Here is a 10,697-nt window from a genome sequence, read left to right as displayed (position 1 = left end):
CGCCCCACCCACCAGGACCTACCATTCAGCTTGGCACCTTGCAGCCGGGAGAGAGAACGGGGCTCCCCCCAAACAGCCTCGAGCCATCCAGGATGCTGCCGGCTGAGGGGCAAGCCCCTGGAGCCCATTCTTGCCTGGTGCTCAATGGATCCAGGAGTGGCACGTTATGGACCATACCGGACCAGACCTCTGTGCACATAGCGTGCCGACTCTTCCTGTCCGCCTGGCCAAGCAAGCAGGCTTAGCTCCAATTTGGATGGAGAGCAGATCCAAAGTGGGCTTTGGGGCCACACAGCACGGGTGCCCATCCAGGCTCAGTGCTGTGTGTTTTGAGCAAATCCCTTTACATCCTGAGCCTCGGTTTATGCATCCTAATAGCAAAATTGGCGCTATACAGGGCTTCTTCACCTGGGCCCGTTGAATCCTGAGAGATCCGTGGGGAAGATTGAGGGAGTCATGAAATAGGTTGGGGGAAAATTGCCTCCTTATTTCAAACAACGTAACTGAAATGCAGCATTTCTTTCCATTGTGAAGGTATAGAGCATTCCAGGCGAGCACCTGGAACCTGTCATCAATGAATGGCTCTCACTACCTCAAAATTAAAATAGTTACTGTCGCCCGGTCTTGCTACTCAGTGCATTAACTCTCAGTGCCCGTCCTACAGGTGTCCCCGAAGAGGAGAGGAGACTCGGCTGGACGGTGGGGTCTATCTGAACTCCTCAGCTGTGTGAGGTCCCTCTGTGCGCAGGGCCTTCTCACCTTGCTGGCTAAACCACCAGTCGCTCGGCATCTCCCGCTCGGCAGAGAGGAACCAGAGGGTGTGGAGAAAGGCTGACTTTTTTTTTTTTTTAAGAGAAGGAGAGGTGGGGGAGGGGCAAAGGGAGAGGGAGAGAGAGAATCTTAAACAGACTAAAAGCTAAGCCTGATGCAGGGCTCGATCTCACCACCCTGAGATCATGACTTGAGCTGAAATCAAGAGTCAGATGCTTAATGGACTGAGCCATCCAGGCACCCCCTGGAGAAAGGCTGACTCTTGAATGCCCAGGGCAGGCCCCGGGTGCCAGGTTTGGCCCAATACATCGTTCTGGGAGAAGGCGTCAATTTTTGTAACAGAAATTCCTTTCAAACAGTTGCCCGGGCTCCAAACCTTGGGTCATCCTTGTGCCCCTTCGCCCTGCACGCCCCTGTGTCGGCATGCCTGTTTGCTCCATCTTAACACTTGTCTAGAAGCAGATCACCTCCCCCACTTCCGTAGCTTCATTAATGGCTCCGAGCCACCATCCCCCCTACTTGGATAACTCCTGTGGACTCCCCTCCGGTCCCCTGCTTCATCTCTGTTTCCTTCCCACACGCCACTCTTACCACAGCAGCCAGAGTAGATGTCTCCACATGCAAGTCAAATTGCCCCTTGCTCAAAACCCTCCAAAGGCACCAGTCTGACTCCCACGGCACGTTAAAATCCTTGCAAAGGCCCGTATGGTCCTCCCTGCTCCCCCTCCCCCACCCCCCACTCGCTCAGCTCCAGCCACACTAGCCTCCTTGAACACCCAAGCATTGTCCCTCCCCAGGGCCTTTGCACTTGCTATTACCTCTGTCTGGAAAGGCTTTTGCCCTCATGACTTCAGGTTCTTATTTCCACATCTCCTCCTTGCTAAAGCTTTCCCTGGTGTGGTGGACACTGGGACGCGTGGCCCAGATTCCTCTTCGGGAATGGAAGACCTGCTCTTGCCCTCTTCAAGAATTGCCACAGCTGAGGAAGGCTACGCCTCCTTCCAGGGGCAGCCTTATCCAGTGGCTGCTCAACACGGTGTATAAAGGCCTGATTGTAGATGTTTCTGAAGGCTCATCCGCCTCCAGAGCTCCATGTGGGGCGGGCTGATGTCTTTGTCAGGCCTTGTCCTGGCTCAGCTTCTCCCTCCGCCCAATTCTGCCTTCCCCCCTCCCGCACAGGCCGACCCCAGCTGCCCTCCCTGACAAATGCCCTGTGCACTTATCTCCTCATCAGTCTGCTTCCCAGGGGACTCAGTGACATCACCGACCTCAAAGTGCAGAACGCCTGCTCAGACGCCTGCTCACTAAGCCCTTCCTTTTCTGCTCATTAGCGCCCATCCCTATCTTCGCTCACAGATGTACTTGCTTATCTTGTTCATTGTCCTCCCTCTGGAATGTGAGCTCCATAAGGACAGGAGTACGTTTGTAACTTCATTGTCCAGAACAATATCGAGCACTATCATCATCCCCTCAAAGTTTGTTGAATGAATGAGTGACAGAACAGGCATGCTGTCCTTGACTTCTGGTCCAAATCCTATTTAGACGCTCTGTGCACTCTGACATCGTGAGTTAACGTAACTGGTTTGGGGAGACTGATTCCAGATCTTGATGACTGGCCACCAGTAAATCCCGTTTTGCTGCATGACACATGCAGATTGTGTCAGTCCTGATTCTGGCCCTACTCTCATGACCATCTGAGGAATGTACTTTTTTTTTTTTTTTTTTTTTTTTAGAGCTTCGTCCACATCACCACTAAAAATGTTGGATAGAACAAAGTGGCTCTCATAGCCTTTTTCTCAGAGGTGTTCAAGTCTTCTTGAGTTATCTTGTCCGTGAATCTGTTTGCTTGTGTATTTTTGCCCCCTTAGCCTACATGTCTTGTTAATTGTTGCAGCCCAGGGCCTACCACTTTGCCTGGCACATTGTAGGCCTCTTATGGTTGGCCTCACCACCCCTAGCAGGTGTGTGTCATGTTCCCCTCACCGAGGCTAGCTGGTCATGCTGACATCTTGCAACACCTCTCTGGTACCACTCAGGGTCATGTGTCATGTTGCCTGGTGTTCCCCATGCCCACAGGAACACTGGTCCTTGGACTCCTGGCACCCTCCCCTGTATCTCTAACAGGAGTCCACGGAGCTGAGCCACAGCTCTCTCTGTTGTCAGCCAAGCCATGATATTCAGGACACACTGTGTGCCAGGACTGTCCTCGCCTGCTGGGTGAGTGTTTCCCTGGAAGCTCCTCGATCATCAGACATGTGGGTCCCCAGTGGATTCATCCCACTTGCTCTCGGGACACGCCCTGAGCGTGCCTGAATGCTGAGTGGACCAGCTCAGGCTGTGAAACTCACGCTGCATAGTTTATTAATCCATGCGACAAATAAAGTCAGATGGCGTTCAAGGCTCTGGGCATAGCAGTGAAGAAAGCAAAGTCTCTTCCCTCACGGAACTTACCTTCTAGGGGCAGGCGAGGGCCAACGAAAAGCATGCATAGCAGGTGACGGATGCCACGGAGGAAAATAGAGCAGAGTGGCCAGAGCTCTCTGGAGGAGGGGTGTTGTCACTGAATGCAGGAGTCAGGACAGAGCCTCACCGAGAAGTGACATTGGAGCTGAGTCTGTAAGGAGAGGACAGAGTTGGCCACACGGATAGCCAGAGAAAGAGCATTTTAAGCTGGGAGAACATGAAGTGCCTGGGGCAGGAATGAGGTTGGCAGGCTGGGGAAGAGCAAGGAAGCAAGGATGGTGGGAGCAGAGCTAGCAAGGAGGAGGCAGTAGGAAAGGAGATCAGAGAGACGCACAGCAGGGAATGAGGTCACATGGCCTTGAAGGCAACTGGCTCTACTCTGAGTGAGTTGGGAGCCCCCGGAGGGTTTGAGCAAAAAGACCGCCTGACTTGCATTTTAACTTTGTCTCTGTGGCTTCTTTGTCGAGAAGGAATGTGTGTGGACAAAGGGAGAAGCGGGGACAGCAGTGAGGCGACTTCTGCAGTCAGCGAGCCGGGGGAGGATAGGTTGGACAAAGAGCCGAGAAGGCAGTAAGAAGTGGTCAGATTTTTTAAATATTTTGAAGTCTAGTCAATAGAATTTGCTGATGGAGTGGATGTGGGATGTGAGAGAGAGAAAACCCAGGAAAGAATCCAAACTTTTGGCCTGAGCAATTGGGAAAGTGGGATTGCCATTGACGGAGATGGAGAAGGCTTGAAGGATCGGGTTTGGGGCAGAGTTCTGTTCGGACGCACTAACTCTGACTGCTAGACCTCCAAGTGGGGCTATCGAGTGGGTTTGATGCTGAGCCTGGAATCCAGGGCAAAGGTCAAGCCAGAGACACACACTGGAGAGCTGTCACCCGTCCTCATGACTTGTGGCTCTGCCGACCCTTCCTTCTGTGCCTTCTGGGCCCTCTGGGAGTCGGAGTCCGGCTCCACCTTGGCAAATTCATTCTATTCTTTAAATCTCCAGTCCTCATCTGGGAAATAAAACAGGCCATAACACCTTATGGATTCATGAGGGTTCGAGTCGCATAGTGAGTCTGTGCTGTCAGCGTTGAGCAAGGCGCAATGAGCATCAGCCACGGATATGATTCGATTTTGCCAGGCCCGTTGATGTTGCTGCAAGCCCACCACCGCCCCTTTGGCCTCTGCTTACCCTCCGAGCCACATCCCCCTGGCCACAGAGATGGGAGCAGGGATGGAACCTTAACCTACGGACTGCTCGTGACCAAGTCTCCTCAGACTCCCCAGTCGTGAGCTTGAGCTGGGAATGAGGAGACTGGCCCCGTCAGTGGTGACCCTGGAGCTGAAAGGCCATTCGGGGCCACTTACCACATGAGCAAGCCAAGGACAGAGTAACCCTGACGAGAGGCTTCATGGTGGCTGGCTGGCTCCTATGCTCATCCAGGGACGTGTCAGTCCTGTCCTCAGGCTCTGCAAGTTCCCACTGGATGTCCAGTCAACAAAGGCACATTTGTCGAGGCCAAGAGCCCCCATGGGAACCTTATGGGGTGATGAGTTCGCAGCTCAGCCTGGTGTGGAGATGGCCTGAGCCATGTCTTTCTCCGATGGGTTTTGGAATGCTCCATCCCCAACCATTGTGGACAATAGGGTTGAAGTCTCTTCTGGCACTGTCAAAACAAGTGTGTTTGGAAAGCTTTCTAGAACACTTGGTGAAAAGAAAAGACCCATTAAATCACAGGCATTCCATCTCCCCAGATTCCCACCCGTGTCCACACTGGGGCCGTAACCAGCACTAGCTAGGGATTGGTCCTTGGGGCTTTGGAGTCATCACTCATTTGGCAAAAGAAAAGAAGGAAGGTGGACCTACCAGACACAGAATTGGCAACACCGACTTTGCCAGGGCTCGGCAGATGGGGGGCTAGGTTCCAAGACGGAGCAGCGTGAACCTGGGGGTGGCTGGGCAAGGATGTAGGGAGACACCTGGACCTTCGCTGATTGGGAGGAAAACACAGAGGAAGGCCACATGGGTCCACACACTTAATGGTCCTGCACTCACTTAGCTTCCTCTGCCTTCTTTTCATCGTTGCTTTAGCATCCTATGGACACATCACAGGTCAAGAAGATGCCTCTTTTGGGGCGCCTGGGTGGCTCAGTCGTTGGGCATCTGCCTTTGGCTCAGGGCGTGATCCCAGCGTTGTGGGATCAAGCCCCACATTGGGCTCCTCTGCTGGGAGCCTGCTTCTTCCTCTACCACTCCCCCTGCTTGTGTTCCCTCTCTCGCTGGCTGTCTCTCTCTCTGTCAGATAAATAAATAAAATCTTTAAAAAAAAAAAAAAGAAGAAGATGCCTCTTTTGGAAAATGTACTCAGAAGGCCCTCTCACCAGACTCCACCTGCCATGCTCTGGCCTGTGACCAGGCAAGAGGCGTGGGGACCAGTCGCCCCTGCAGCACCACTCCAAGGTGGCTTCGCGGTGGGTTATACCCACCGCCTCCACACCAGACTCGTCTATCTGCCTAGAGAAACCAGAGGCGCGCCTGGAAACAAGATGGCCCTGCAAAGGGCGAATGCATGCAAGACACAATGCCACCTGCTGGTGGGCATAGGCACGGCGACAACCACCAAGCTCATTCCACCGGAATCCTCCGGTAGCAGGTGTGTTAGGGCCCCTGCTTTTGCTTACTTGATGGGGGTGGGGGATAGAGTCTTGTTTCTTTCTTTTTTTTCTGTACATTTTCTTCAGTCCAAAAAAGTTGCCTCATGTGCTTTTGTGCTCATCTCCATCGCCCTGTTGCAGGCAAACTCTGATAGAATAGTTTTGCTGATTCTAGAACTTCACATATATACAATCGGATTTATATACTCTTTTGGGTCTGGTACAATGTTCCTGGTTATGGTTTCTGATTCAACCATTTTGGGGGTATGCTAGTAGTTTGGTCTTTTAATTGGTGAGCAGTACAGAAGATTTGTTTACCAGGTCACTGTCTGCCAGGCATCCCGGTGGTGGACTCCGGTTGGGAGTGACTATGAATAAAGATGCTATGAACATTTCTGTAAAGTCTTTTTGTGGATATACGCTTTCTTTTCTCTAGGAATAGCTAGATCACAGGGTAAATGTCTAGTCAATTTTGTTTAACGTTAAGAGCGTAGTTAAATGTATAGTTAAATATATGGTTAGCTTGGTCAAAGCTGCTTGTTCCCACCAATGATGGATTAAGGTTCCAGTTGCTCTGCGCCTTGGTCATTATTGGGTATGGTCGGTCTTTTTAATATTAGCCATTCTAGTGGCCATGTAGTGTGGTATCTTGTGGGCTTTTGAAAAATTGAGATATAATTCATGTCCTATAATATTCACTCTTAAAAGTGTAGAGTGGTTTTTACTATATTCACAGAGTTGGGCAACCATCACCACTATATAATTTCAGAAAATTTCCATCCCTCCAGAAAGAAACCCTGCATCTTTTAGTCCCCGGAAAAAAACTAATCTACTTTCTGTTTCTATGGGTTTGCCTATTCCGGACACTTCATGCAGATGGAATCATGATATGTGGCCTTTTGCATCTGGCTTCTTTCACTCAGCGTAATTTTCTCAAGGTTCATCCATCCTGTAGCATTTGTCAGTACTTCCTTCCTTTTTACGGACAAATACTAGTCCACGGTGGGAATGTACGTATACACTTCGGTTATCCATTCATCCATTAATGGACATAGGTGTCATTTGCACCTTTCAGCTGTTGTGAATAATGCTGTTCCGAACATCCATCTACAAGGGTTTGTGTAGACGTACGTTTTTAATTCTCTCGGGCACATAGCCGGGAATTGAATTGCTGGGTCACGTGCTAACTGCTCCAGAGGGTCCTGCTACCTCAGCTTCTCTGACTCTGAGTTCTTCCTCAGCTCCGTGAGATTAGTGCACTCTGCTCGGGGCCCCCCTTCCTGCCAAGAAGAGTGATGTCTTCGGGAAGAAGTGCTGGGTGATTGGACAGCTCACCTCGTTCCCCTTCTCTCGGAGATCACAGTCCTGCACCGTCTGTCATCCAATGTCTGAAAACAGTTGTTCTAATTATTTTGTGCAGTTTTCTGTTGTTTATAGCAGGAGAGACAGCCCAGTACTAGTTACTCCATCAAGGCTAGATGCGGAAGACCAACACACTTAACAAACACCCTGTATTCCATAACTTTGTTATGTAAAGTTCTAGGGAGATTCAAACCTGAACGGTGGTTTCTACTGACTTTACCCATGGCGGCTTGTTTGCTTGCGTATTTTGCATGTTTGTGTGAGCTTGTCTTTGGTTCCATTTAATCTGGAAGAATCCTGAAGAGTCTAAATTGGGACTGCTTTTGTCCAGAGATTATGGTAGCCTCTAGTAGGTTCTGTGGAGGCAAAATTAATCTGAGAACACTGAGATCTAATTTTTCTGCTGGGGATTTCTCTCTCCTCTTTGAAAAACATGGAAACTCTGGGGTTATAGAACAGTGAGCATCTGGGTGTGGATTCTCAGGGAATCAGCATCACCATTATCATCATCTCCATCATCATCTCCGTCATCATCGTCACCATCACCACCATCACTGTCATCATCGCCATCACCATCACCACCATCATCACCATCACCACCACCACCACCATAACCATCATCACTATCCCACAGCCACAGTGAAGACACACTGCTTTCCAGCAGTCTCTGCCCATCCCCCCCCCTTTCACTAAGGGTGTAGTTACCTTCCAAGGTCCCAGATTAATGCAGAGGTCTCTATCTTTGATACCCCCCCATTATAAGGGCCTCTTATTTTTCTCCTAATTATTAATCCCCCAAATTCTGGATTCCTATTATTAACCTTGGCTACCAGGACAACCCCAGCCTCTATTTCTTTCTTTTTTTTTTTTTTAAGATTTTATTTATTTATTTGACAGAGATAGAGACAGCCAGCGAGAGAGGGAATACAAGCAGGGGGAGTGGGAGAGGAAGAAGCAGGCTCATAGCGGAGGAGCCTGATGTGGGGCTCGATCCCATAACGCCGGGATCACGCCCTGAGCCGAAGGCAGATGCTTAACCGCTGTGCCACCCAGGCGCCCCCCAGCCTCTATTTCTTATTAATGGTCACTGTCCTGGTTTCAGTTCACTGTTCTTCTTATGTGTGTGTTTAACTTCCATGGTTTCATTTACTCCCTTTGTGAGCTCAGAATGCATACAAATTGCTTGCTGTAATTAATCCGGGATCTGGTTGAGCGGTCGTGGACAAACATTTTAGGATATTCATTCTGCCATATAGATCATTCTCTTGAAAGCAGAAATCCTCCAGCTCGGTGACTTCATCTGTGGAAAACAGGGACAATAATTCTGGTTTGTGAGGATTCTTGCAAAGAACCAAGATGTGTGGAAGGAATGCACTTAGCACAGTGCTTGGCACAGGGAGAGCGTGTGTGCAGCGTCCTCAATGACACAGGAGGTGAGGCGAAAGCACTAACTGGAACACAGTGCACTGTTTACTCCCTCAACAAACATATACAGCTCATGTTGGCCATCGTTGTACATTGTATGGGTTCGACAAATGTATGGTGACCTGTACCCAGCATTAGAGTATGACACCGAGGAGTTTCACTGCCCTAAAAATCCGCTGTGTTCCCCTTGTTCATTCCTCCCTCCCCCCACTCCCTGGAAGCCACTGATCATATTACTGTCTGCGTAGTTTTGTCTTTTCCAGAAGGTCATAGAGTTAGAATCGCTCATCATATAGCCTTTTCAGATTGGCTTCTTCCACCTAGTAATATGCGTTTAAACTTCCCCCAGGTCTTTTTGAGGCTGATAGCTCATTTCTGTTTATTACCGATAATATTCCATTGTCTGGATTCCATTGTCTGGACATCTTGGCTATGTGCAAGTTTTTGCAAGTATGAAGAAAGCTGCTACACACATTGGTGGATAGGTTTTTGTGTGGACATCAGTTTTCACTTATTTGGGTAAGTTCAAATAACTTTGGAATCCTATTATTTTTTAACTTTTCTATGCTGTTTTGTTTTAATGTCTTTTTTCTTTAAAGATTTGTTTATTTATTTTAGAGAGAGAGCATGAGGGGCAGAGGGAGAAGGAGAGAGAGAATCCTCAAGCAGACTCCCCACTCATGGCGGAGCCTGACATGGGGCTCGATCTCACAGCCCTGAGATCGCGACCAGAGTGAAAACGAAGAGTAGGACGCTCAACTGAGCCACGCAGGCGCCCCTTAATGTGTCTTTTGTAAGCAGCAGATAAGTGGAATTTTTAAAACTGGTGAAGAGACAGGTAAGGAAGCAAATACAGCAGAATATTAGTTGGAGAATCTAGGCAGTAGTGCGTGCATATGTACCGTACAATTCTGTCCGTTTTCCTGTGTTTGGAAATGTTTATAGTAAAATGTTGAGACAAAATGAAACAAAACAAACCCAGGCCCTCTGGGGTGTGTGTGTGTGGGGGGGGGGGTAAGACTGTAAGTGGTCATTAAGAGGAGAATCATGGAGGGGCCCCACGCCTGGACCCTGGCTCTGCCTTCCAGCCAGCGCTAAGGCGTAAGCTCTCTTCTCCTGTTTTCTCTTGGCAGGAGAGTGATCGTGACATCCAGCGGTGTCAGGACTGTGGCTCCAACCTGCCCCAGGCCTTCAATGGCTGAGTTCATTCCCCCCTCCCCAAACCATCGGGAATGTGTTATGCTTCTGGTCACCAGCAGAGGGCGCCCGTAAAGCAAGCACGTGCGCAAAGTTTCCAAGCCTGCCCTTCCTCTTGGAACGTTTGTTCTGATGATGTAAAAATCAGAGTTAAAGTATGCTTCTCCACGCTGGGCCCGTGATTCCAGGCATATAAATGTTTTACTGGCGGCTGCAGCGGCCTCTGAGCGCTATCTCCCTTCTGCCTGTGGCCACCAGCCCACGTGTGAATCCACCCTGGGCTCCTTTGCAAGGATCTACTTCTTTGTCTGTGTGTCTCCCGCTTGGTCTCCCTGCCCAAGCGCAGGAGGATGGACGCTCCAGACGCGTGGTCTCTCCTCCGTCACCAGTACCCTTCTCAACATGTGACTTGTTGAGCCTGGCCACCAGTGTTCCAAATGGGATTGTCCTGGGAAGTAACGGGACCAGGTGCCCTCTGCATTCTGCCCGTTATGGGTTGAATTGTGTCGCCCCGGAAAAATATGCTGGAGTCCTAACCTCCAGTACTTCAGACGTGACCTTATTTGGAAATCAGGTCACTGTAGATGTAATTAGGTAAGATAAGGTCGCTGGGGTGGGCCCTAATCCAAGACGGACGCATCCGGAGAATGCCCCATAGAGACAAAGGCCTAGGTCAGGGTGATGCATCGACAAGCCAAGGAACCCTAAAGGTCGCCAGCAAACCCTTGGAAGCTGCAGAGCCCTCAGAAGGATCCAGCCCCACCAACACCTTGATCTCTGGCGTCCCGACTGTGAAGAAGTAGAAATGTCTATGGCTTAAGCCCCCCAGTCTGTGG

This window comes from Ursus maritimus, unplaced genomic scaffold, assembly GCF_017311325.1.
Source record: "Ursus maritimus isolate PB19 unplaced genomic scaffold, ASM1731132v1 scaffold_21, whole genome shotgun sequence".
In the NCBI taxonomy this organism is placed as follows: Eukaryota; Metazoa; Chordata; class Mammalia; order Carnivora; family Ursidae; genus Ursus; species Ursus maritimus.
This window is presented reverse-complemented; position numbering follows the sequence as displayed.